Consider the following 27,231-nt stretch of genomic DNA (forward strand, 5'->3'; position numbering starts at 1 on the left):
ACGGTGCATGAAAAACTACTTCAGAAACAAAATATTATTAAATGTTTATTTAAGGCAAGTGCTCTACAGAGGTAGAGGTGACGGGCTTTTTACCCACTGGTGTTAAATCTAATAGGAAGAGAGGGCAAAATCTTGCAAAAACAGGGACAAGGAAAGAGGAGGGCTATATGACAGGTGAATCTGCAGAATTCTAATTCAAGGTCTTTTTGACAGGATTTCAAATGTTGACTTGATGGATGAAGCAAGGAGGCTGCTCTGAAATGTAGCATGAATCTAGATGGAAAAGAGGGAACAGAGTAGCTGAGGACTCTGAGGACTACAGATGCTGTCACAGTTAACACAGCGATCCCCCATGGCATTTCCATCACGGGACCTTTTCCGCTAACTAATACAGGAGGCCAAAGTCTACATCAATTATTTTTTATCCTACCATGGCAGTTAATGCCAGTTTCAAAAACGCATTAGCCAAAGGCGAATGTGTTCCTGCTGCTGCCAGGCTTGCCAACTCACCCACTACGGTGGGTGATCTCCAGCTACTGCCTCCTGGCCCCCCACCGCTGCTCAAATGAGAAGTGGCGGGGGGAGTTGTTGTACACTTGTCAATGCCACCAACACTCTAGGGTTTCACCACCAACACTCTAGGGTTTCACCTATCTCGATAGTTTGTAATACAAATAAGTTGTGACATAATAGGAATCTGGATTGAGGAAAATTTATCTGTGTTGGCCCCGTTATAACGGGTGTGTTACTTGGAGAGACTCATTGTGACAGAGATAGGCAAGTGGAAAAGTACTGAGTACTGAAAGTAAAGGGGAACCGTGTTGCCAAGCGGAGAATGAGTGAAACCTCCCCAGCAACACGCCTGTACTTTACAAGACCAGAGGTGGTGCCCACTTGCCTTTTACTGGTTTCTGAATGTTTCTACTTCTGAACTAAACTGTTACCTTTCATGTAAAATATATGTGGCAGTGTTTGTGTGAAAAGGGGGCTCAGACTTTGTGGTGTGAACCTGCTGAGCCAAACAGCCGGCTGCAGAATAAAAGATATCTGCTTCCTGCATTTTGTCTCTGGGTCTGTGTCCTGGGTAAGAGCGTTCCTGCTACATCTCTGGGGGCTCGGTCCAGGAGATAGACGGTGGCTTGTCCACCTCTCGGGTCCTCCGTGTGTGGAATCCAGGGGTCAGCCACACTCTCGCCCTTCTTGGCACCACCGACCGTTTGTGTCGGGCGAAGGTTGCGCCAGTGGGGCTGAACTCTGCATCCGCCCGAACGGCACTAAGAACCCGTATCGTTCAGGTATCATTCAGGGAAAGGAGGCACCTTCAGGACCAGGTGAGCCCCGGGCCTAGTACTGTATGCTCTCCAATTAGTGGAGGAAGGGGAGCCTGATCAACTCCTGGACTCACCCGAGTAAGCCAACCCGAGGGAGCGGCCGAAACGTTGAGTCCCAGGACGGGAAACGGGGGAGGCGTGTGGTGATTGCTTGTATGAGTGGACATGAATATTCTCTGTGATTGACTGAGGAGTGGCTAGAACGCTCCAGGCTCCTAGTCGGTGCAGTTCCTGGCCGGACTACCACGTTCAGGTCACCAAACGGAGTGGCGACTGTTAAGAACACCAGACACCTGTAAGGGAGGACATGGGTGGTCAAGGGTCAAAGGAATGGACCCCTTTGGAATGAGTCCTTAAAAACTTCAAGAAAGTCTACAGGGGATGCCCTGAGTGTAACCCCAATAAACTGAGATCCCTTTGTGAAGTAGATTGGCCAGATTTCGGGTTGGGTTTGCCTGCAGAGGGGAGTTTTGACCAAACTCTAGTTCAAGCCATCTACTGAGTAGTCACCACCGAACCAACCCACCCCGACAAGTTCCCATATAGAGATGCAAAGCACGCCCATGAGAGCCAGTGCCACATTCTAGTCCTGAAAGGGCAACCCGGGAGGTTTACGCCAAAAAAAACATAGGCTGCCTCCTATTCTGGCTGACACATCGGCCCCAGAGCCCAATTTGAATTTGTTGCCTTAAGATCCCCTGTATCCGCCAAGACTCGTACCCGCTAAAACTCCGAGTACAGGTCAGACTGTCCCTGCCCCCATCTCATGACCTTAAGACTCCTGGTAACCGGGCAGAAATTAGTCTATCCACTACTGACCCGACATTCTATGGTTTCCGATCAGCGGACATTAGAACACCAAATACCAGTACTCCCCAAGAAACCCCAAGAGGCAAACCATCTTTAGCCTGCTCTTGGCCATCAGTGGTCACTCAGATCCCGCTGGGACAGTCCAAATTCTCAGTACCCGTTCTGGGTGAGCAGACCGTGTGTCGGCCTCAGCTGCCTGAGTCTTCTGCCAGTCTTATCATGCCCCTGTGGGCCACAACAGCCCCAATCTATTATGATGCAGAGGGCCAAGTCCAGGGGGGAAATCAAATGTTTGTCTATACTCCCTTCACCACAACAGATCTGTTAAATTGGAAGGCACATACCCCCTCCTATACGGAGAAACCCCAAGCGATGGTGGATTTGATCCAGTCTATAGTGACTACCCACAATCCCACCTGGCCTGGCTGTTGGCAGCTCCTTCTGACCCTCCTAAGTACCGAGGAGAGAAGACGAGTCCATGCCGCAGCTCTCAAATGGTTAGAGACCCACGCCCCAGTGGGAACTAATGATGCTAAAGCCTACGCACAGAGAAGTATGCCCGGAGAGGAGCCACAGTGGGACCCAAATGATGGGACGGACCGCAGTCGTCTGCAGGTCTACCAAGAGGCACTGATATGGGGATTAAGGACGGGAAGTCAGAAGGCTATAAATATGAATAAAACATCCGAAATAATCCAGAACAAAGATGAAAGCCCGAGCGCTTTCTATGAGCGGGTCTGTGAAGCCTACCGGCTGTATACGCCTTTTGACCTAGAGGCGGAAGAAAATCAAAGAATGGTCAATGCCACCTTTGTGGCATATCTAGACATGTCTAGGCATATCTAGACGTCCGGCGAAAGCTGCAGAAATTAGAAGGGTTTGTGGGTAAAAACGCCACAGAACTCATCGAAGTAGCCTCCAAGGTATTTATCAATCGGGAACTGGAGGAGAAGCGGGAGGGGGTCAGGAAGATGAAGAAAAAGGCAGACCTGTTGGCGGCTGCCTTAGGGGTAAAGGAGCCGGGATGGGGCAGAGGGAGTGCCAGGGGTCGAGGCAGAAACAGAACAGCCTTGGAAATTGACCAATGTGCCTATTGTAAAGAGGAGGGCCATTGGAAAAACGAGTGTCCAAATCGCCAACGTACCTTGGTTGGGATTGTGCACCATTCCCAATGCCCAAATCAGGTCTCCCAAGGGGCAGGGACACAGGTGGAATCCAAGGGGCCATGTTAGGGGAGGCAAATATCGCCCTGGGGAGCAAGGAGCAGAGGAGCCACTTATCGGACTGCCTGCTACAGATTGGGAAGATGAAATGTACTGACAGAGACCAGGCTCCATCCCCCTCGGCCCCCAAGAGCCTATGGTCTGCATGACAGTGGGGGGGGAGTCAGCAAATTAACTTCATGGTGGACACAGGAGCACAACACTCGGTAGTCCCCGCCCCGGTGGCTCCTGTCACTAAAAGAGGTGCCACTATTGTGGGAGCAACAGGAGGCCGGGCCCGGCAGCCCTTCCTTCAGTCACGAACCTGTCAATTAGGGGGCCGCCACGTGACTCACTTCTTTTTTGTATTTGCCGGACTGTCCGGTGCCATTGTTGGGATGAGATCTGTTAGGAAAGTTGTAGGAACAAATAACCTTTGCCCCTGAAGGAAGTGCATCCCTCACCCTGCCAGCTCCGGAAGCTATCTCCGTCGAGAGCCTGGCCCCTAAAGGCTTCACCCTCACGTTGCCCCTAGCAGAAGAATGGCGGCTCTTCACCCTGGCCGAAGACGACCGTAATCCATTGCCCCACGGGTTTGCCAATGTTCCCGGTGTGCGGGCAGAATATAATCCCCCGGGCATGGCACTAAACATCCCACCCATCTTTATAGAAGTGAAATCCCAGGCACAGCCTGTACATCTCCGCCAGTACTCTTTGTCCCAGGCTGCCAGACAAGGTATTCAGGTTCACCTCCAATGTCTCCATCAGAGTGGCATCCTCAGGCCATGCCAATCCCAGTGGAACACTCCACTATTACCTGTTCAAAAACCTGGCACTAATGATTACCATCCCGTACAAGACCTTCGGGCTGTAAACAAAGCCACGGTCACACTCCATCCAGTAGTCCCCAATCCGTATGTCCTGTTAGGACTTTAGCGTGCTGGACCTTAAGGACCCTTTTTTTGTCTAAGATTGGCGGTCCCCAGTCAACCTATATTCGCCTTCCAGTGGAACCTTGGGACCAGCCCGGAGAGAGAGGGACAAGTCAAGAAGGTCAGATGACCTGGACTCACCTCCCACAGGGTTTTAAAAATTCTCCTACCATTTTTGGAACAGCGCTAGCAAAAGATCTCCAAAGGTTTCATGAGACTGAGGAGGCGGCCATCTTGATCCAGTATGTAGATGACCTGTTGGTTGCTAGCCCTTCACGGGAGCACTGTATGGGGGAAACGAGTCATCTCCTGACCATATTAGAAGCCACAGCATATAGAGTGACTCAGAAAAAGGCCCAAATAGCTACCATCTGTGTTAAATACCTGGGATTCCGGATAAGCCAGGAATCACGGAGCCTGGGATAGGAAAGAAAGGAGGCTGTCTGCGCTATCCCATGCCCAAAAACTAGGCGACAGGTTCAGGAATTCCTGGTGGCAGCAGGGTTCTGCAGAATATGGATCCCCAACTTTGCTTTGATGGCAAACCCCCTATATGAAGCTACAAAGGGGGGAGAAAGAGACCCGTTTGAATGGGACCGGGAGAAATAGGTAGCATTACAATCCATTAAAAAGGCACTAATTGAAGCCCCTGCCCTGGGACTGCCTGACGTTCAGAAGCCATTCATCCCCTATGTACAAGAAACAAAAGGGATAGCAGTGGGAGTTGGGTGTACCAGTGGTGTACCTGATACAGCAGTGGTGTACCTGTCCAAACAGATCGACCTGGTAGCCAAAGGGTGGCCATATTGCTTGCGGGCAATAGCTGCAACTGCCCTGCTAGTGCAGGAAGCGAACAAACTTACCTTTGGCCAGGAGCTCACTGTTAAAGTTCCCCATGCGGTAACAGTCCTGATGCATTACAAGGGCAACTATTGGTTTACCAATAGCCGTATGACCAAATACCAGGAGCTGCTGTGTGAAAATCCACATCTGAAAATAGAGACATGCAAGACCCTTAACCCTGCTACCCTTTTGCCAGTGGCAGAAGGACCTCCAGACCACAACTGTATAGAGGTACTGGATGAGGTTTATTCCAGCCGGCCAGACCTCCGAGACACCCCATGGCCAAACCCCCATGTCATTTATTACACTGATGGGAGCAGCTATGTGTGTGAAAATTGATGGGTGGCGGGCTATGCAGTAGTAACTCAGGACACTGAAATTGAATTGAGAGCCCTGCCTGTCGGGATATCCGCCCAAAAGGCTGAGTTGATGGCTCTTACTCAGGCTCTCCAGTTGGTCTTACTGCCAATATTTATACAGACTCCAGGTTCACTTTCCTGACCTTACATGCTCATGGGGCACTCTATAAAGAGAGAGGTCTCCTGACCGCTGCAGGGAAACAAGTTAAACATGCAACTGAAATCCTAGATTTGTTGGAGGCAGTATGGGCGCCCCAGTGAGTAGCTGTAATGCACTGCCGGGGGCACCAATGCACTAAAACTACCGAGGCCAGAGGCAATCGGCATGCGGATATGGCAGCAAGAAAGGCAGCACTGTTGCCAGCCCCAAACAGCCCAACCACGGCACATCATGAGCACATGGAATAGTGTGTGTGTGTATAAAGTGCAGTCAAGTCGCAGCCGACTTATGGCGACCCCTTTTGGGGGTTTTCATGACAAGAGACTAACAGAGGTGGTTTGCCAGTGCCTTCCTCTGCACAGCAACCCTGGTATTCCTTGGTGGTCTCCCATCCAAATACTAACCCGGGCTGACCCTGCTTAGCTACTGAGATCTGACGAGATCAGGCTAGCCTGGGCCATCCAGGTCAGGGCCAGTCCAGATAGGGGGCCTTTTTAGATTCTTTTGGTAGCTCAGTTTCATGTCTGGGATCCAAACATGGAATAGTAGTCTACCTTAAATGAACAGAGCATTTTCTTTTATCCCTCAGCTCTGGCCCTGGGCACATGGACATGCCTACTGGGTTCTGCCCTTTGCCAGATTTTGCCTTCTAGGAATTGGCAAGTCTAGTTACAGGGGACTGCAGATGAACTGGAACCAAAGAGTTGATCCATTTTTTATCTACATAGGTCCAGCCATAAGTTTTAAAATGAACTCTCTCTCCCATGGCAGTATCTTTTCAATTTGATATAAATGTCACAAGTAATTTGGCTGTAAGAATCTTCAGGCTGAAGCAAGAATTACACCTTGTTCTCCAGTCATAGTCAGTATCAGCATAAACTAACTAGCACATATAGTTCCCTACCATCCATCTGAAGCATCAGTACAAGATGGAAGTGGGTATCTAAATCCAGCCATTAGATCTGAACACCAGCAGCCTTCTTTGTTTTCTTGTGCATTGTGAGCCTTCGGGGCAGGAATCTGGATTCTCACTCCCTTAACCCCACAGAAGCACAGAACTTTACTGAACGGTTACTGGCCCTGAGGGCAAGTTATTCGTCTTTTCTTTTTTTGAGAAAGAGTCTCACTATTTTGGAAAATTAGCTGGATTTCATGAATTACGCTTCAGGGTATAGAAAACATTGGTTTTAAATAGCAAGCATCTTTTGCATCTTTCGGGGTACACTGGTAGAGCATGCAAAATCCACACATCTGACAACACATACATAAGAAGAGGGACACACAGTTCAAGTTTGCCAAGGAACACATTTAGAAGAAAAGCTGGTTTTTATATGCCAACTTTCTCTACCACTTAAGGGAGACTCAAACTGGCTTACAACTTTCCCTTCCCCTCCCCACAACAGACACCGTGTGAGGTAGGTGGCGCTGAGAGAGCTCTAACAGAGTGTAACTTGCCCAAGGTCACCCAGTGGCTTCATGTGGAGGCGTGGGGAAACAAATCCAGTTCACCAGATTAGCCTCCGCGGCTCATGTGGCGATCAAACCCGGTTCTCCAGATCAGACTCCACCACTCCAAACCACTACACCACTTGGCAGATACCCAAGGAAACCGTGGCAAAGCAAATTTGCTTAAATCTGCACTTGCATTGACAACATGCTCAGAGGGTAGCATGTTGCATTCTTGCCTTTTAACAGAACAGAAAGCAAGTCTGTTTGCAACGTTTACAAACAGATTTCTCATTGCTCTGTTTAAAAAAAAGTGGGAGCAAAAGCAGCAATAAAATATAAACTATACAAGACAACACTGTGCCAACATACACAAAGAGACATACACCTGGTGAAACAACATTGACTAGCGCCCAGCTAGAGCCCAGCACTTTGCCTTATTTGCAAAGGCAAAGTTTAAAAATGCAGACTTTTCACAGCTGCTCCAAATGCCAGCCCAGTACCTGAGTAAATTGCCCCATTCCCTTCCCTTGTTTGTTTTTGTAACAGACAACTGAGGCTGACAAGATGAGCATCCTCTCTCGGATAGATAAGGCTTCTTTTTGTATGTCAGTTAAGGTCACTTGCATGTAGCCAGCCTTGTATCTCAAGGGCTCCAATTCATCACTGCCAGCTCGGTCAGAATGGGATCATCCATTTGCAACAGCTGGGAGTCTGGTTTGGAATCTCAATGCAGAACAGCTACAACCGACATCCCATTGGCACTTACAAATGTGCACGCACACGCAACAAGGACTAATCCAAACTAAGCTTCGGCTGCACTCACTGCGCACATACCTCCAAGCGAGGCCAATTTCTCTGTCAACTATCTCCGCAGAAGTCATCCCAGCTGCTGCACATTACACCAAATCAGAGGATAATCATGTGCTTCAGTGCTAATTACATGGGCCTGCAATAAAGCACTTCATCATGCAAGGTGTCGTGCATGTTTTATGCTGCATTAGAGGCCAATGGCTTCATGCATTTGGTGTAACAGACCAAAACTTTCATTTTGTATATGATACGATGTCAAAAAGGACCCAGATCTGTTGATATTTAATCTTATCAATCTTATCAATCTGCATTTCAGATACAGCCCAGCCCCATTAAAGTTAATGGAGGCTGGAATCTCGTAGCAACCTCAGTCCAGAACTAGACATAAATGTAAAGCGTGGCTTCCGCCGAAAACATCAGTACCATTTTGTGATGCAACATCACCGTATTGCAAATGTCCCTGGCTCCTGCAAAGAACAGCCAATGCAGTAGGGTGGGGACAGGGTAACTCTCAACACAATGCTAGGACATGACACCTTGTAGATTAACTAGATGGGGGGAGAGAGAAGCAGCACGGGGCAGCTGCTTCCAGTGGCAATCACCAGCTGCCCCTGACCCCTAGTTTCAGCCTGAGTAAGTGATAGGGTTGCCAACCTCCAGGTACTAGCTGGAGATCTCCTGCTATTGCAACTGATCTCCAGCTGATAGGGATCAGTTCACCTGGAGAAAATGGCCGCTTTGCCAATTGGACTCTTTGGTATTGAAGTCCCTCCCCAAACCCCACCCTCCTCAGGCTCCACCCCAAAACCCTCCCGCCAGTAGCAAAGAGGGACCTGGCAACCCTAGTTAGTGAACAGGAGCAGGGCTGGCCTTCATTGGGCTCATACCTTAAGGACAGTTTCCAACACAGAAGTATCACAACACATTCAGTCCCCAAATCACATCAATACTCATACTCTGCTCTTATAACAACAGTCTTGAGCACAAACAGTTCCAACAACAGAACAACAACAAAAAGAGTAGCAATAATAACAACAATAAATATGCCTAGGGCATAAATCTCATCAATATGAATAAATCCCCTTATTCTATGCTTCGTCTTCAGTTATCTTTACATTTTTAAAAATCTGATAGATTTTAAAATATGCTTTAAAATATGCCTTAATAAGCTTAATTTGTAAGACAGTAAAGTATCAGGGCTCAAGGCTGGCTCAGTCCACTGCCATCTGATTTCCCCTTCTTCCAAATCCCAGGTGCATAAGGAAGAGGTCAGGTACTCACTGATGGACAGGAACCCTACCCTAGATCTCATTACTGAGGGGCAGTTCATTCCCTTTCCCTATTTATTTATTTCCATATATATTTATCCAGGCAGCCTGCATGGTGTAGTGGTTAAGGTGTCGGACTAGGATCTGGGAAACCCAGGTTCAAATCCCCACTTTGCCATGGAAGGGTGCAAGGGAGAATCCCTTGCTACGCCGGCACTCCACCCTTGGAGAGGTGTGGGTGGGGTTTGTTGAAGCAGAGGAAGAGTCATTGAGGAGTAGGGGGAGGAAGGCCAGGGGGCCAATCACTGCACCAGTCTCTCTTTGGCCAGCAACAAGGGATACGCATAAAGCAGCAAAGCAAGACACTAAATGGAGAGGCAAAAGTACTGGAAGGGGGGGGAGTCTGATGAAAAATATAAAATAAGTCTTCTGAGTGAGCTTGAGTCCCAGATGTTTGCATCTGCAAGCAGGCACCATAGAAACAGCAGCCATGCTGGTCCCCAAAGACACAAGGGTAGCTGCTGGGAACTACATGGCAGATGTTGCTGGGAACGACACGCCAAAAAGGTGGTGCAGCACTGCCGTAGCTTTAGGGAGCGTTCTCGGGCTGAAAGGGGTAAGAAAGCTGCCTAATGGCAGCTCTGCCCCCAGATTGCCCTGGGAACACCTCCTGGGGTTCCGGTGTGAGGACTTGTGCCGGGAGGATGCTGGCGGGAGGCTGCGTCGGCATCCAAGGGCCATGCTGCCATTGCAGTCCAGGGGGGCCAGTGTAAGTGCCCCTACGCCAGTGTCCATGCCAGTTTGCACGGTGCAAGTGGCACGGACACCAGCATAGGGGTCACGCCACCTCCTATGCCCATTCGTCCCCCAACCTCAGGAATGGGTAGTAATTCTGTAATCCTAGTCCTATTGCATTGTTCACTGGTTGTTTTATGCTGTCTGACCACACTATTTATATCCTGTAATGTGCCTTAAGTCTCAGAAAGAAAGGTGGGCTGTAAACAAAGTAAACAAATAAAATAAACCTTCAGAAAACTTTGCTATGATATATATTTTGTAATATAGAACATACTGTGGTGGAATACACCTAGTAGACAATGGGCCATAACTAACCATTACTATTATGATTTTGGCCAGCCTTACAAAACACACTTAAAAAATCCAATCAAGCCATTACACTTAATGCTTCCCAGGGATTTATCATTCAGTGTTGGGGGCCTTACAGTCGACATTTCTCATCTGCTTTTTCCATACACTTCATCAGGTCCACACTTGGTTCCGTCCCCCATTCATCTGGTAGGAAATACTCTCTAGCAAGCATTCGGAAGCCGACTTCAAAGAAATCATTTTCGCTTTGGCTTTCAAAGCACAGCAGGAAATGGCTTTGTTACCATCTTAAAATAAAGCTAGCATGCATATATAAGCAACAACAATGGAGGAAAATGCAAGCAGGAACAATTATCATCGCTATCCAAGCAGAGCCTATTTAAACATTTCTTGAGAAATGGTGCAGGTTGTTTTCTAATCTAACCCCTTTGGGGGGAAGAAGGCTGGCCTCTTAGGTATTTGTGTACATTCACAGTCCAAACAGGCAGGAAAACACATTACCAGGAAGAAATCTGAGGAAGCATGAAATTTAGTTTTTCTACCAGACAAGCGCTATCAACGTTTCTTTCTTTACTCCAAGGAGTGAGTAGCAAGTCTGCCTCCCGCAGAAAGATTAACGAAATGTCACTCCGGTGTGTGTTCAGTTGTCACCGGCCTCACTTTGCGAAGACAAAAGTTGCACCGATAGCAAGAAGAGATAAGGATGTGAAAGGAATCTACTCCAGAGGCAGTTGCTTTACATGCAGACAGTACAGTGGTACAGTCACACTGAACTTTCAAGGAATACCCGCCTGGAAAGCAGAACAACGTAATGAAGAAGCCATCATGCTAACACTAAACATTTTATATGGAAGTGACCCTGCAATCCTGGCTATCGTATTTTGGTCACGTCATGAGACAACAAGAGTCACTGGAAAAGACAGTCATGCTAGGAAAAGTTGAGGGCAGCAGGAAAAGAGGAAGACCCAACAAGAGGTGGATTGACTCAATAAAGGAAGCCACAGCCATCAATTTGCAGGATCTGAGCAAGGCTGTCAATAGGACATTTTGGAGGACTTTCATTCATAGGGTCGTCATGAGTCGGAAGCGACTTGACGGCACTTAACACACAACACACTGCAATCCTAACACACTCGCTTGGAAATAGGGTTGCCAGCTCCATATTGGGAAACACCAGGAGATTTTAGGAGCGGAGCCTGAGGAAGACAGGGTTTGGAGAGGGGAGGGACTTTGAAGTAATGTGTGGTCCCGTTGTTCTTTGCAGTAGGAAACTGGCCAGTGGAGAGCTTATCTTCAGGAAACTGCAGACCCTGAGCTAAAGCGTTCTAGCCAATGAAACAAAGTAGTAAAGTGTGAATGTCGTGCCTGACAATGACCTCAAGCTTTAGTGGGCTTGTGCAAAAGGCTTATGAATATTAGGATCTCCACCCTGCACAGATTAGTAGCTCATTTTAATGAACATGCAATGCATGAAATTGTATGTTATAGGCCTTTTGGGTTGTAGATTGTAACCGGAGTCTCTAAGCCAATGGGGATGAAGGAGGCGTAGCCGGGATCGGCCGAGGCAGAATAAAGCAGAGTAGATCACGTTTCAAAGCGAGTTGCTAGGATACAGCTTGCTGGCAATGGTGACTCCCAATAGTTGCAACAATCGAATAAAAACTTCCTTGAACCAATTTTTGTGTGGATCTATGTCTGTAAAGAGATTTTCCCTACAACTTCAGTGCCATAGAGTCCAATTGCTAAACCAACCTCCTTGCCCTCATTTATTCTCATTGGACTCTATGAGAATCGGGGGAGCACATCAAGAGGAAGGGGGAATGGTTCACTTTCGCACAAGGAACAAGTGACATGGAATCGTCTTGCTGCCACCCAATAAAAAATTTTATTCAGGATGCTAAAGTTAAGAGTCTGCCCAGGACATAAAAGTGCTATTGCTCTCCAGAGCCAAGAGAATAAAATGGAGCATAATGAGAAAAGCAGGGAGGAAAGAAGTTATCGAGGAAACAGAGAAAGTCTGCATGGACAACAAAGGTTTAGTATGCATACGATGGAGCAAAGAGAATCCTAGCTAGTTAGCTTGACGTGCACTTAAAGGAAGCCCCTTCCATAGCCTCATTTATTCTCCACGTACAAATCCTGCTCTTTTGATTGCTAATTAACAGCTATGGCTCCCCAGTTGCACCTTCCAAGTGAAAGACAGGATTTAGAGTTTAGATCAGCGCTACTAGCCACTGAACCACGTCAACTGAGTTAGTATTAGTACTGGGAGGATTGAAAGGTCTCTACACATCTTGCACTGTATAATCTCCCTGTTAAAGCACTCCAAGGAGAAACGCCAGGAACAGGCTGTGGAAAGACCCACCGGATATGCTCAGCAGGGGGGCACTTTCGCTTTTCATTATACCTGAACAGAACCGAAGTCAAGGAAAAGCGGTGACTGCCTTGGCAGATCCAGGGATACGTTTGCGGAGAAGCCCCGGAGGAGAAAGTAACACAACACCAGGTTGAAGTAGAAAGAACTTTATGAATATATATGCTGAATATATAAGTGGAATATAATTGGCCACAACTTTTTTAAACATTACAACAGCTGTGAAAAGAACATTGGCTAGGCATATGGGCTGGATCTGAGACCATCAGCTGTCCCCAATGTGGCTTGATGTGTGTAGACTGCTCCCAGCGGTCCTGCTGGGAGTATCCAGGAGTGGCAGGACCAGGACTCACCAGGTCAAGTCAAGTCAAGTCAAGTAGCCTTTATTGGCATAAGATAAAGTGTATAAAAGCAAATACATAAAATCCGTACAGTACACGAAACTCCATAGTTTTTACAGTAAAATCAATTAAGGTGCATTAGACAATTTAACCACTTGGTTTGCCACTTGGTGATCCCCTGCCACCTGGGAAGTGGCAATTAGGAACCACCCCAAGCTGGACCTATCTTGTAGCATGCCACTTCCCAATCCCTTATTGGGACCCTTTACTGGGAAAAGGGGTTCACAGACCACTCTTCCCCAACAAGATCCAGCCCAAATGCTCTTCCTGCTAAAGCTGTGACAAGTAAAACTTATAAACAATGCCCATACATAGGAAGTGGAGGGCGGGAATGTCGTCCCTCGGAGGTCTGAGTCGGCCAAAGAGCCGGCTCCTTCTTTATGCGGCGAAGGACCAGAGTGAAAACTCTTCACTCTATCCGTCTCCCCGCTCGCCCGTTCCTCCTTGGCTCTGACCCCCCCCCATAGGCTAATTTAAACTGGGGAGGGACAGGTCAATTGGAGGAGTCCCTTTACGGACTCAAGGGTGGGTCCACGTGCCTCATGCCTATGAGGCACTATGAGGGTTGCATGGATTTTTAACAACGGGAGGCAGCTCAGCCGCTAGGGTGGCCAGGTCTCCCATTGCCATTGGTGGGAGGTTTTTGGGGCGGAGCCTGAAGAAGGCAGGGTTTGGGGAGGGGAAGGGACTCCAATGCCATAGAGTCCAATTGCCAAAGCGGCCAGTTTCCCCAGTTGAACTGATCTCTATCAGCTGGAGATCAGTTGGAACAGCAGGAGATCTCCAGCTAGTACCTGGAGGTTGGCAATCCTAGCAGTCGCATTGCCTCCAAAGACCAGGAATGCACTGTTAGAAGTACCCAGGAGTACCTGCTGGGAGAGTTTATATAGGCCAAATGGATAGATGGTTCCCAAACTCGCAATCCATGTGACAAGATTCAATCTGGCCCAGCCTCCCAAACTCAGTAGTAATGTTCTATGCCTGAACATACAATTTTCACAGAGCAACCACTGAGTAGACATTTTGTATTCATGAAACTGTCCCATTGGCTCAGGAACTTCTTCCAGAGAAGAACTTGTCTACTTCGAAGACGTAAACAAATTGAACTGTCATCATCCACTGACACAGCCCCCTATAATGTCACACTTTATTTTTTAAATTTATTAAAGTAAATAAATATATAAATCATGGTTCCCATTCTGTTTTCTGCAGTGGACCATAAATTCCAGTGTCACTAGTTGATTTATTTGTCTTTGGCAACCTTGCCCTGACTTACATTCTCTCTGCAAGAACCCAACAAAAATACATCTAACATTGCTACAGGGAATTCACATGAATTAAATACAACACAGCCTTCTGTGACTTCTAAGACCCCTTCTCTCAAATTCTTTTTTTTAAAAATTCAGGGATTAAGACAGAAACTGGCAAATGCAAAAGAGACTTTCTCTCGCAGTCCTGGCAGATGTGACAATCGGCCAAACCACGACACGGTCTGCTCAGAGTATAATCCAATAGGCACTACTGCCCACCACACAAACGGGACTGCAACAAAATGAGGGTTCTGCAGGAAGACTTTACTGCGAGCTGCATCAACAAGAAGCTCAGCGCTTTGACACGGCCCAGCACAGCAAGCTTGAAAAGAGATTTGGTTGCGGGGTTTTACTAGGGTGAAACCCAACATTTTCCAGCAAACATTTTCAGTGCAAAGCAGTGGGGAAGTTTTCAACTCTATCTGGGCTCCAAACTCTAGCGCAACTTAGGCCATTTATGCTTGGTAATTAGCAGCATGTTCCACGCTGAAGTGCCCTGCATATTTTTTTGAGTTCTTTCATATTGAACTGTCATTCAGGAACTGAATGTAAAGCTGACGCACACCGGCTTTGCATTTCTTAAGAGCCCCTTTAACACAACCTTTTGTGTTTGCTCCGTCCCCACTGCGAACAATCCCCTCAAGCAAGCATGCAAAATCACAGCTGCGTGTTAGCTATGCACACGCTAATGGCTCTGCAAACAGGAACGAAGAAGCAGGCGAGTGGGGGTGGAATTTCTCCTTTTGCATCGGGACCATGAATAGGCATTTTAAAAGTTGCACTTTAAAAAAGAGCTTTGAGCGAGCATCAAAATTGACCCTGCATATATGGCCTTATAGTGACAAAGAGCTGTGCTCCTCCGGGTGATTTTGTATATTCTTATTCAGTTGTAAGAACCTGAGCTCTGCAATTTGCTCTTTCCCCCTGATATGTGTATTTATCCTCTTCCTTCAAACAAGGAAATTTCCTTTTTCTTTATGAAAGTGCCCCAAATTCAAATACACCAATAGGAAGCCAGACCCTGCATCTCATTCCCACTGTGGAACCTAACCCTCCGCACAGAACTGATCCAATGGCAGAGTCCCCTGTTGAACTATAGCCACTTCAGATCCTACTAAAGGGCACCTTGAGCCCCTCCAACTCTACAGCCTTCTTCCCCAATTTCACAGCATCTCTCCCCTCTGTGCTGAATCACCACCACCCCCTTTTTGGTTCCTGGACTTTCATTCCTCACTTGGATTCCATACTTTGTAGCTGGCTTTGTACCTGTCAGGCCTTGCTCTCTAACAGGAGTATAGGCTGTTGTTGACCTGAGTTAGGCCAGTGCTTGGCTGCGGGTCAAGTCTTCAGTTCTCATGCCTGTAAACTCTGTGTATAGTATCCCCCGTCCTGTTTTCCCCAGCTCTGCAGATGTTGGGCTGCTGTTTAGTCTTTCTCCCTGGGAACTGCTTATTCCAGGATTGCTTGCTCATGTTTACTTCCAAAGCCTGCATTGCTTTTAAAACATGTAACCTACCAACGTTTCCTCATTACAAGCCTCACCTGTCTGTAGACAGTCAGTTCTTTTATCTGTCCTGTTGCTCCTAATAAAGTATTACTGCTTCAGAGCTACCTGCCTGGATGAGTTTGCTTATGGGATGCTAGGGACAGACGCCTGAGTCTGACAGTACCTGAGCCTGCTTCCCCAACCTCACGGCTTGCTTCTCAGACTTGTCCCTTTTGCTGATTCCCTGAATCCCTCACTTCTGACCCCTAACTTCTTAATTGGTTTCAGTTCAGCTTTTTCCTTTATCCTGGACCAGCTTTTCTTGTCTTCTGCCCCAGATCACAGTCCCATGGACTCTTCTCTTCAGGATAAGCCCTTTTTTCACCCTTTATTTTAGATTCCTCATTCACCCAGGGCCAGATCTAGGGGGGGAGGGCCAAGGGGAGCACCTGTCCCTGGCGTCACACAGAGGGGGACAGCAGAGGTTCCCCCCAAATGCAACACCCCCCTCTTCTTCTCTGCAGGAAGGCGGAGGGGACAAGCCTGTGCTGGGTTCCCAGCATGAAAGTCAGGGATGATGTGAACATATGAAGCTGCCTTATACTGAATCAGAACCTCGGTCCATCCAAGTCAGTATTGTCTACTCAGACCGGCAGCGGCTCTCCAGGGTCTCAGGCAGAGGTCTTTCACATCACCTACTTACCTAGTCTCTACCACTTAAGGAAGAATCAAACCGACTTACAATCACCTTCCGTTCCCCTCCCCACAACAGACACCCTGTGAGGTAGGTGCGGCTGAGAAATCTGAGACTAGCCCAAGGCCACCTAGCTGGCTTCATGTGTAGGAGTGGGGAAACCAACCCGGCTCACCAGATTAGCCTCCGCCGCTCATGTGTAGGAGTGGGGAATCAAACCCGGTTCTCCAGATCAGAATCCACCGCTCCAAACCACCTCTCTTGACCACTACACCACGCTGGCTCTCCAAAGAGGATGCAAACATAGCAACTAAGATGTGTTTGTGCTTGTAACAAACGAACAGGTAAGATGATGTGATGATGGTAAGAGTTTTGGCCATGTTGAGAAAGGCCAAGTATGGCTTCCATTGCCAACTGCAAATTACTGGAGATATGATAGAGAGAAAAAAATTAAATTGAAATTTAAAATCAAAGACACTTCACATTACGCTTTTAAGGCACCACCTTTCAGCAGAATGACATCTCAGAAAGCATTTAACAAAATGTTTCCTTTAATTCACAGACAATTGCGGACCATTAAAAAAAGTTATAGGCTCTGTTCCAAGTGATTAGAATGCAATAATCAACACAGAGTCCCATTTATTAAGCCGATGTTGCAGAGCATCAGTTCACTGTGCAAATCTTAGTTAAAATCTCTACACCCATCATTTCCTCCAGAAGAGACCAATTAAATGTTTAAAACCCCTGAGAATCAGAAATACTAAGGACCACATGCGTGCACATTCATCACCGGATAGCTACATTATTAAGCAGTGACTTGCAGATGTGAATGGGCCATCACCAATATAACATTACAGACAGCTTCCATAAATACTCCCAAAACTTCAATGCTTTTCTATAGACATAAATCACACATTTAGATTCAAGTCAGGGCCGGTGCTACCATTAGGCGAACCAGGCGGTCGCCTAGGGCGCAGACCTCAGAGGGGCGCAGAACTGGCCTGAGGGGCACAGTTTTAAACCGATTCGTTTCTTGAAAAAAATGCAACTGACAATTTATATATATATATATATATTTATTTTAAGGTAAATACCACAACAGTGCTATGGAATATAATTAATTATAATGTATTATAAAAAGTTTTGTGCTTTTATTTTTCTACAAGACATCTGTTTTTGAAAATTGGTTAGCAATGGGGGGGCACAAGTAGTTAGCCTTGCCTAGGGCGCAAAAATGACTGGCACCGGCCCTGATTCAAGTCATACATTTATTTACTTTAGTTACTGTCTGCCTTTCTTGCTGAGACTCAAGGCGGATTACAGGCTATAAACAGTGCAACTAGACGACATAAGACAGCCAATGAATAATGCAATAGCACTACAATTACAGAATTAAAGAACAACAAGCTTGATAAGGCAAAATGTACTGTAAATGATACAGAAAGTGCCTTACAGGGTAAAGATGATGCAGTCAAAGGAGGTGATACCTATAGTAATCATTGCACTGGACTATTCCATTATAAAGGTGGACACTTAGGCAGTTTATTCTTTAAGAGGGGAGTGGACATGTTCATGGAGGATAGGGCTATTTGTGGCTACTAGTAAAAATGGATACTAGTCATGATGCATACCTATTCTCTCCAGGATCAGAGGAGCATGCCTTAACTAAATTGCTACCTTGAAAGTAAGGAAACTTGGGAGACCTGTTGAATTTGCCTCCTCTACGAAAGGAGCTACGGTTTTGGCCCCACTGAGCTCTGCGCTGCTCTGGTCTGAACCTTTGGAGGGTGTGATACAATCTAAAGGTAGTAGATTGTGAAAAAACCCTCGACTCCTTAGGGAGGCTCTTGGGTAAGGCTTTTTTCTTATCCTTAGTTTCAATGAGTATTGGGTCCAATTTATCCCCAAATAGCCTCTTCCCTTGGTAAAGGAATCCCATGAGCACGGACTTTAAGTGGTGTTCTATCTGCCATGGGGGCAGCCAGAGAGCTCTTCTGGCCGCAGAAGCCATAGCTAGGGCTCTGGCTGCGAAGGACATAGTATTAGGGCTGTCGATTCGGTTCGTCCCAAACCGAAAAACAGCCGAATTTCCCGATTCGGCGATTTTTAGTTCACATGGAACCAAACTCAAAAAAGGTGGGAAAACGGGGAGCCGAATTCAGCGAGTTTGGGGTGTTCGGCGAATAAATTCAGCAAATTCGGGGTTCAGCGCAGCAGCATAACCGTCAGTTAGTAAGCAGCATTCTCTCGCAGCCAATCGGTGGCCAAGCTGGGTCCTCTTCTGGCCAATCAGTCACGATTGAGTGCATGAGCCCAGCTTCTGCACGGCCCAGGGAGAGAAAGAGAGAGTATCTGTTTGTGTGAGAGAAAGATCCCCCTTGGGGGGGGGTGCACATTCGAGCCATTCAGTGGCTGCAGGGGGCGCACTTTTGGGGGTAGAGCCCCCAAACTTTCAGCATAGCTTCAGAGGACCCTTCTTGCAAGAACCCCCAAGTTTTGTAAAGATTGGATCGGCGGGGCAAAATATGGGGCCGGAAGTGGTCCCCCCCACCCTTAATGTGCATCTCTGACAATGGGGGGTTGCAATTAGTAGAGCTTGCCTCCCACGCCCAAAGCTCCCAGCCCAACAAACAGCTGAGCTGCGAGGAGCAAGGGCGGGGCAGGTGCAAAGAAGATGGAACAGAAGACATCCACAGTAAGACCAATTTTGGGGCTTTTCTCTATAATTTTTCTCCTGTGTGTGTGTGGGTGGGGAGAAGCAGTCTGTGTGTGTGTGGGGAGGGAGCAGTTTCTGTGGGTGGGTGGGGGGAAGCCAAAGGGGGCTTTCGCCCATTCTGCCTGGGGGTGAGTGCCCCCTCGAGTCTCTCTCTCCCTGGTTTGAGGGGGAGCTTCAGTTGTGTGTCCTCAGGTTTTCCCTCATTCATAAGATCGGTTAGGTCTATTTTGATGCTTGCTCAAAACTGGTTTTCAAATTGTGACTTAAAGAATGCATTTGCCTGGTCCAAGTCTGATGCAAAAGGGGAAATTCCACCCCCTCCTGCTCCTTATGCATAGCTAGCCTGCCTCTGTCCCTTTCCATGGTTTGCAAACTCCCAGGTGTGACGTGTTGCTTTACATGGTTGCAAACGTGTTGCTTTGCATGGTTGCAAATGTGTTGCTTTACAAACTTCTTCGCACCTGCCCTGCCCTTGCTCCCCCCCAGCTCAGCTGTTTGTCGGGGCTGGGAGCTTCGGGAGTGGGTGGCAAGCTTTGCTAATTGCAAACCCCCATTGTCAGAGATGCACATTAAGGAGGGGGGACCCCTTTCGGGGCCCATATCTCAGCCCCCCCCCGACCCAATCTTCACAAAACTTGGGGGTTCTTGCAAGAAGGGTCCCCTCAAGCTATGCTGAAAGTATGGGACCTCTACCCCCAAAAATGCCCCCCGGAGCCACGGAAAGGCGCTATTGTATTTTTAATGGCTTTATTCGGCCGAATTTTCCCCCAAACTCCAGATCTCATGCCGAATTGCATGGAATTGAAGCGGGGGAGTTCGGACTTCGGCATTTCCCGAATAAAAACGGGCCGAATTTTGCCGAAACCGAATTTTACCGAATTTTTTTTCAACAGCCCTACATAGTATCTAGAGTAGAATCCGCTAGGAATGATACAGCTCTCAATAGCCTTGATACCCGTTCACAAGCCTGTTTCTCTTCCTGTGGGATAATTTGAGCAAGTTTTCTGGCCCAAATAACAGCCGCTCTGGAAACTAGAGAGGTGATTGAAGCACTGACTGCTAAGGCAGAAGCCTCGTGCTGTTGAAATTATAGACTAGAAAGTAAACAGATTCTGGTGATCTAGGAGACAGCTAGTTGACAGCTAAGATCACATGATGAAGGGATGACTAATGCCAGCTCATCATGACTATGCAGGAAAACTGGACAGAACAGGTTTTTACCTGGGAGCTGGGCAGCTATCAGTGGATTGCCTGATAGACTGAGTCAGTATTGTGTATAACTGTCTAATATCTGTACAGTGGTGTGGGGCGTATAATAGCACTAATAGCACTAATTTAAACTGTGCTTGACTCTGCCATATTCACTTGAACTGGGTGGCTAACAAAACTAATGAACGCCATCATGTGCGCCTTTTTACATGCTTTCCTATCAGCCGGATCCTTAATCATAGTCTGGCCCTCTTCAGTGACAATATCAGAGGTGTGCAGTGCAGTTACCGGGGCTTCCACTGGGGGAACCTTAAGAAGTTCTCAAGTATTTTGGTCTAAGTTATAGAACTTCTTGGCAGCAATTGGAAATTTTTAGAGGCCATGGGTTTCTCCCATTCTGACCTCATAAGTGATAAGAAGTAGTCGGGTATTGGGATAACCCTTTCCGGTGGGTCATGCATATGAAAAAACTCTCTAGAGCCTTTTATTCTTTGAGAATGAATGGGCTCTGAATCCTCAGCTAAGTCAAGAGATGCAAGGGTCTTAGATAATAATAGAGGGAATTCCTCTGCGTTGAAAACCCTAGATTGCTTAGGTTGCTCAATGAGATCCTCTCCATCAGAACTGAATTCGCCCTCCTCTTTTTCCTCAGCTTCGTCTCCTGAGGAGGCTAGGGAGTCACCTCCCTGAAACTGGAATGCTTGAGACCCAGAGGGATCTTTCAAGGCTGCCTTAGTGGGCCATCTACCCTCAGAGTAGGTATCTGCCCCAGCCCTGTGGGCAACTCTGGGGCCCTTGATATGCTCAGCTTGGGAGGAACTGGACTGGGAGGAGGGGGAAGGAGGGGGGTTGGGCCACCCTTAGTCCTTCAGAGAAGGCTTCCTTAATCAGGTTGGAAAGTTCTGCCTTTAAAAAGGCAAACCCAGCGTCCTGCGGAGGGGACAGAACAATCCTACCAGCTGATGGAAAATCCAGAGTTCCGTCCCATCCCTGACCTGGAGGCGAGTCGCCTGCAGACGGAAGATCAGGAGGCAATGGCGAGCCAATGGCCTCAGTGCCCTATGCTTTTTCAGGCTGCACAGGAGAAGCAGCTGCCTCTGCTGTAGACTCCCTGCCGCAAGCCACCGTGGAGCAGACCCCGCTCTTGGTCGGCGCGGCTGCAGAGCGCGTGGCGGCGAGAATGCGCTTGGCTCGCTTGTTACTGTTGGCCGAACCGGCTCTCTTTCTCTTGCTGGTGCCGCTCGCGCCTCCTTTGTTTTTTGCTTTTGCTTTTGTTTCCCCTGCATATCTGCATGAGGGAAGGTTAGGATCCTGAGGCGAGCTCCTTGGAGCTGCCATGAGGAGGCTGGGGTCTAAATCACTCTGCGCAATAAACGCATCATCATGCCTGGCCGCCATTTTGTGGAGCAGCGCAAAAGGCTAACTTCTCCCTCCTTTCACTTCCCCAGAAAGAAAAAAACTAGAAAAAACAGAAGAGAAGGACAGTGAACGAAGAAAACAGAAGTAGATCCAGAAGAAAAGGAATAAGAACAGTAAGGCTGGTTATCTATCCCTGTAGAGCTAAGAGCTGCGAGAAGGCTGCTCTCCCGATAAAGGCAGGAAATAGAATGGCTATAGGGGGAGTTTACCACAGTAGGCTGGGAGGGAAAAAATTTGAATAATTGATTCCTGCCTCCCGAGTTAAGAGGAAACGGAAACACCCACTCTGAAGATGCCCTTCTGGCCCTCTGAGTGAGAACAAATCGATTTCTGCCAATTGGGTTTTATTAAAAACATCCACAGATCTAGAGGAAGCAGATTGCCTTGCTGAAAAGTAAATGGGCAGTGGCTCCTTAAAACCTATTTTGAGATACAGCCCAGAGTAAAGAATATAAATGCACAACAAACCAAAGTCACCATCTTCATAAGAGCAAATTATTGAAACACTGATGTAATCTGTGGCTTTCAGCACCTTCTGAGCACAAGGAAGCACTAGGTTAAGCATTGCCCTATGAGACTACGTTTTTGTATACAGAACCATGGTACACTAAAAAGGGCCAAGCTGTTATTGTAGGAACGTTACAGAAATGCTTACATTAGCATCAGGGCCATTTAAATAAAAGGAGTTGATGGGACTGTCCACTTTAGTAATCATTTAAATATCAATTTAAAGAGATTTCTTTGTGGTGAGAGGAAATCTTTAACTTCAGAAGCAGAACATCAATAGGCAGCCAGGTACAGCAAAAGCATTTGAGTGTCGCAAGAACCAGAGGGAAGAGAAAAAAAAACGATGGTATCAAATTAACAGCACTGAACACATTTAGCCACCAAGGGTCACTGTTGATTCGCTCACCAGCGCAGCCCAGGATTCTTCAGTTAGGAGGACTACTGATAAAAAATAAAAAGGAATCGCATGCTGTTCATGTGAGGCAAAACATGTCCATAAAACATGCCCATAATAAATTAAGATGTCAGCGGCGTTTGACACGGTCGATCGTGCTCTATTGACCCACCGCCTTGCCGATGTTGGGATGCTTGGGACAGCCCTTCAATAGTTGATCTCATTTCTCCAGGATCAGGGACAGAGGGTAGCACTTGGGGAGAGGGGTCTCAACACGACACCCTTTGGTGTGTGCAGTCCCCGAGGGGGTGATCCTCTCCCCAATGCTCTACACCATCTATATGCGCCCCCTCGCCCAGCTGGTTCAGAGTTTCGGGCTGGGGTGTCATTAATATGCGGATGACACCCGGCTATATCTGATGACAGAAACACTGTCAAAGACAGAAACACTGCCAGCAGAAGAATCACAAACACAAGGAAGACAGAGGGAAGAGGACAGGGGGATATGAAGAAATGGCGCTGGAAAGAAAAGGAAAATGTATGAGGGTTATGGAACATCATGTGCCCAGGATTTCAGTAAAGCTTTTGACAGGGTTCCCCATGATGTTCTGTTGGGTCAACTAGAGGACTGTGGACTGTAGGATAGTTAGGTGGATAGGAAACTGGCTGGAGAACTGCACTCAAAGAGTAGTTGTCAATGGCATTTCATCTGAATGATCCAATACTTTTCAATATTTTTATAAATGATCTGGATGAGGGGGGTGGAGGGACTACTCATTAAACGCACAGATGACACCAAATTGGGAGGAGTGAGGCCAAATGGCCGAAAGGTGGGCTCTCTGAGGCAAGAGGGCCCTGCCTACAGGAAGGCCTGATAAGGCCTCAGAAGGGGGCAGAGCCAGGAAGACCCGGGGTAGGGGTTAGGCAGACTCCATAATGCTGGAAAGCAGAGGCCAATAAGGAGGCCTCCCAGCTGCCTGAGCCCTCGAAGGACAAGCATGCTCAGACTCCCCCTCTGAATGGTCTCAGGCTGAGGAGTCTCACCCAGCGAGACAGAGTGGGCACGGAGGGGACCTCAGGGGCCGGTTGACGGGCACCAGTCCCACATCAGTAATCTCCTCAGAGGCCATCATCATTAGTAGCACCAGGATAAATTATTTCCCAGACTATTCTCGAGGCACTCCCATCACACGATTGTTTAGACTTCACTGTGACCCCAGAGAGTAAAAGATTTCAAAAGGTTTGTGAGAAGTAATCTGATCCCATGGGTTTGCAAGATATCAAATTTTATAAATATATGAATATATGGCAGAGCAATCCTAAGTGGGGGGGTAGTTGGGATGGGCCCAAGGACGGCGCAACTGTATCGTGTCCTGAGCAAGTTGCTGTCTCAGTGCAGCATGCCAAAAATGCTCCATGCAGTTTAATGGGGCTATCCCTCCCTTTTTGCTGGCGCAAGTTCACGCCGGCAAAAAGGGGTGTTCCCAGAATGAAAGGGCTCAGGGAGCTGACTAAAGTCAGCCCTGCCCGCAGGAACACCCCCTTTGGCACCGGCACTGGGAAAACGCTGCACCGGCGCCCATGCATAGCGCTGCCACAAGGCTCCTGCCATCAGCATAGGTAGACCTGTGTTGGCATTCGTGCCATGTTAGCTGGTGCAAAGCACCCCCCCAAAGGAATGTTCTGCCAGGCTTTTATTTTTCAGATCAAATCTTGAAACCAGCAGTGAGCAAAAAGCTAAGTCCACCGAAGGGAGGAAGTGGACAAGTAAATCCAGTGAGGTAAGAGGACACTAAATAAGGATTGGAAGGGCACAGATCAAAGCAAAGGAGGATTGTTTTCACTCATGAAGCAATATGTCAGTGCATCAGCTGCAGTCACCAGTGACAAATAGATATGGGAGTTAACAAGGGCAAACAGTGTTTGACGGCCATCAACCATGACTGAGATGAGAGGACCCATTCTCTATGTCTGGGACTATTTCTCTTGCTATTTGGCAACAACAGAATAGGTTTTTTTTCCCCTCTGACAGGTCTGTATTATTGATCCAGGCACACCATTCCATCTATCTAGACGCACAGATGGCCACTATGCTTACAGAATACAAGTGCTACAGAATCCAACGTTTAATGAATATAATGTTGTTAAAGAAATGCACTACCACCAGTATATGGATGGGAAAGCTAAGCATTGAGAAACTCTAATCTTAACCCTAACCCACAAACCAAGGAAGCCAATAAAATAATTGTATTTTAAGTCAGTTTAAATTCAAGCATATCTATATTAATTGGTTGTGAAAGATTTAAAAAAGGTAAAGGTCCCCTGTGCAAGCACCGGGTCATTCCTGACCCATGGGGTGACGTCACATCCCGACGTTTCCTAGGCAGACTTTGTTTACGGGGGGTTTGCCAGTGCCTTCCCCAGTCGTCTTCCCTTTACCCCCAGCAAACTGGGTACTCATTTTACCGACCTCGGAAGGATGGAAGGCTGAGTCAACCTTGAGCCGGCTACCTGGAACCAACTTCTGTCGGGATCGAACTCAGGTCGTGAGCGCAGCTTGGACTGCAGTACTGCAGCTTACCACTCTGCGCCACAGGGCTCCTTGTGAAAGATTACCTCAAGGATTTTATTCAAGGTCATACAGGAATTGTACAAGAGGTACAGAATGAAACATCCATGAAATACCTTGTTCACAAAAATAGATTTCTGTTTAATACTAAAGTACCTATAAAATATACAAATAAACTTTGCATTGCCTATACAACTTATTTCTTAATATTTCCAAACCCAGGTTTGTACAAAAGCCACAAACTATTTGCACCAGAACCTCACAGTGATACCTGCAGGAAAATGTCTTTTATGACGCAATCCCTTAGCAATCATAAATGGACTTTGCTAGATCAGCAATTTCTATGTATGTCGTAGAGAAAGCACTGTGGTAGTTTCACCATTATTTTTATAATCATTTCAAATATTGATTCAAGCCTCTTCTGCACATGACCCAGAAAGAGGTGGTAGAAACTGCACACGGGGAGTCGCGTTTTTAACTTCCTCCTATAATAAAAACTCACCGCAGTTTTTTAAAGAAATCACAGGGAGAAAATTAGTATGCCCATGATGGTTTTCTCCTTGTGTGTATGCTACCTGGTCAAATCGCTTCTGACTAGGTTTGCCAGGCTCTGTAGCTCCACCGGCGGGAGCTTTTCGGGGCTGTGGCTGCGGCACGCGATGCATGTGACTGGTGCACCCAGCACAACGCGCCTACATCACTTCTGGGTTTACCCAGAAGCGACGTGGATGCTCTAGCGATCTCGGCCAAAACTTTATGGTTTCCATAGAGTTTTATCTGAGATTGCCAGAGCATCACTGTCACTTTCGGGTTTACTCCCCATGTGCAGTTTCTACCACCTCTTTCTGGGGCATGTGCAGAAGAGGCTTGAATCAATATTTGAAATGATTATAAAATTAATGGTGAAACTACCACTGTGCTTTCTCTAGGACATACGTCGAAATTGCTGATCTAGCAAAGTCCATTTATGATTGCTATGGGATTGCGTCATACGTTTTCCTGCAGGTATCACTGTGTGCGCACGCCGGCAGTGCCCACTGGCCATCAGCTGGCCGGTGGGCAGCCCAGTCAATCGGTGGGATTTTACCCACCACCACCGTGCACTTGGCAACCCTACCTCTGATTCAAGGCGATCCTATGAATCAATGTCCTCCAAAATGTCCTATTATTAACAGCCTTTCTCAGGTCTTGCAAACTGTGGGCCATGATTTCCTTTATAGAGTTGATCCATCTCATGTTGGGTCTTCCTCTTTTCCTGCTGCCTTCAGCTTTTCTTAACAGTATTTTCTTTCCCAGTGACTCTTGTGTCCTCATGATGTGATCAAAGTACAATAGACTCAGTTTAGTCATTTTAGTTTATATGGACAGTTCAGGCTTGATTTGATCTAGAACCCACTGAGTTGTTTTTTTGGCAGTCCCTGGTAGGGGTGTGCATTCGGCTAAAGCTGAACCAAGAAAGACCCCAAAATACCTTACTGGTATTGGAATAGAAATACCTTATTGGTATTTTTCAGGGATTTTATATACCAGAAAAAATGGCAACAATTTAAGTGAGCTGAAAAACGAACCCCAAATAATGCCAAATGGACTTTGGAGGCAGTGGCGGTGCAGAGCCAGCCAGCAGGTAAGTGAAGGAGGGAAAGGGAGAAGGGAGCCTGGAATTTTTCAGGTTTAATAAACACAAACAAATATTTTGAAAATATCAATATTGTAATTTGGCTTTTTCCTTTTCTTTTTTTTTTTTAAATTTCCAGATCTATTCAACCCAAACCTGAAAAATACAGAAAATAATGGTGGTCAGTCCTAGTCCTGGTGTCTATAAAACATTTCAAAAGAATCTACTATCTTTATGTCATCTTTCTTCATTGTCTAACCTTTGTA

General features: G+C 47.1%; 1 pseudogene; it reads left to right on the forward strand.

Moving 5' to 3' along the window:
• Positions 1–431: 431 nt before the first annotated feature.
• Positions 432–14,602, forward strand: LOC130479568 (uncharacterized; annotated as a pseudogene).
• The last annotated feature ends 12,629 nt before the right edge of the window (positions 14,603–27,231 follow it).

Source organism: Euleptes europaea, chromosome 6 (assembly GCF_029931775.1).
Source record: "Euleptes europaea isolate rEulEur1 chromosome 6, rEulEur1.hap1, whole genome shotgun sequence".
In the NCBI taxonomy this organism is placed as follows: domain Eukaryota; kingdom Metazoa; phylum Chordata; class Lepidosauria; order Squamata; family Sphaerodactylidae; genus Euleptes; species Euleptes europaea.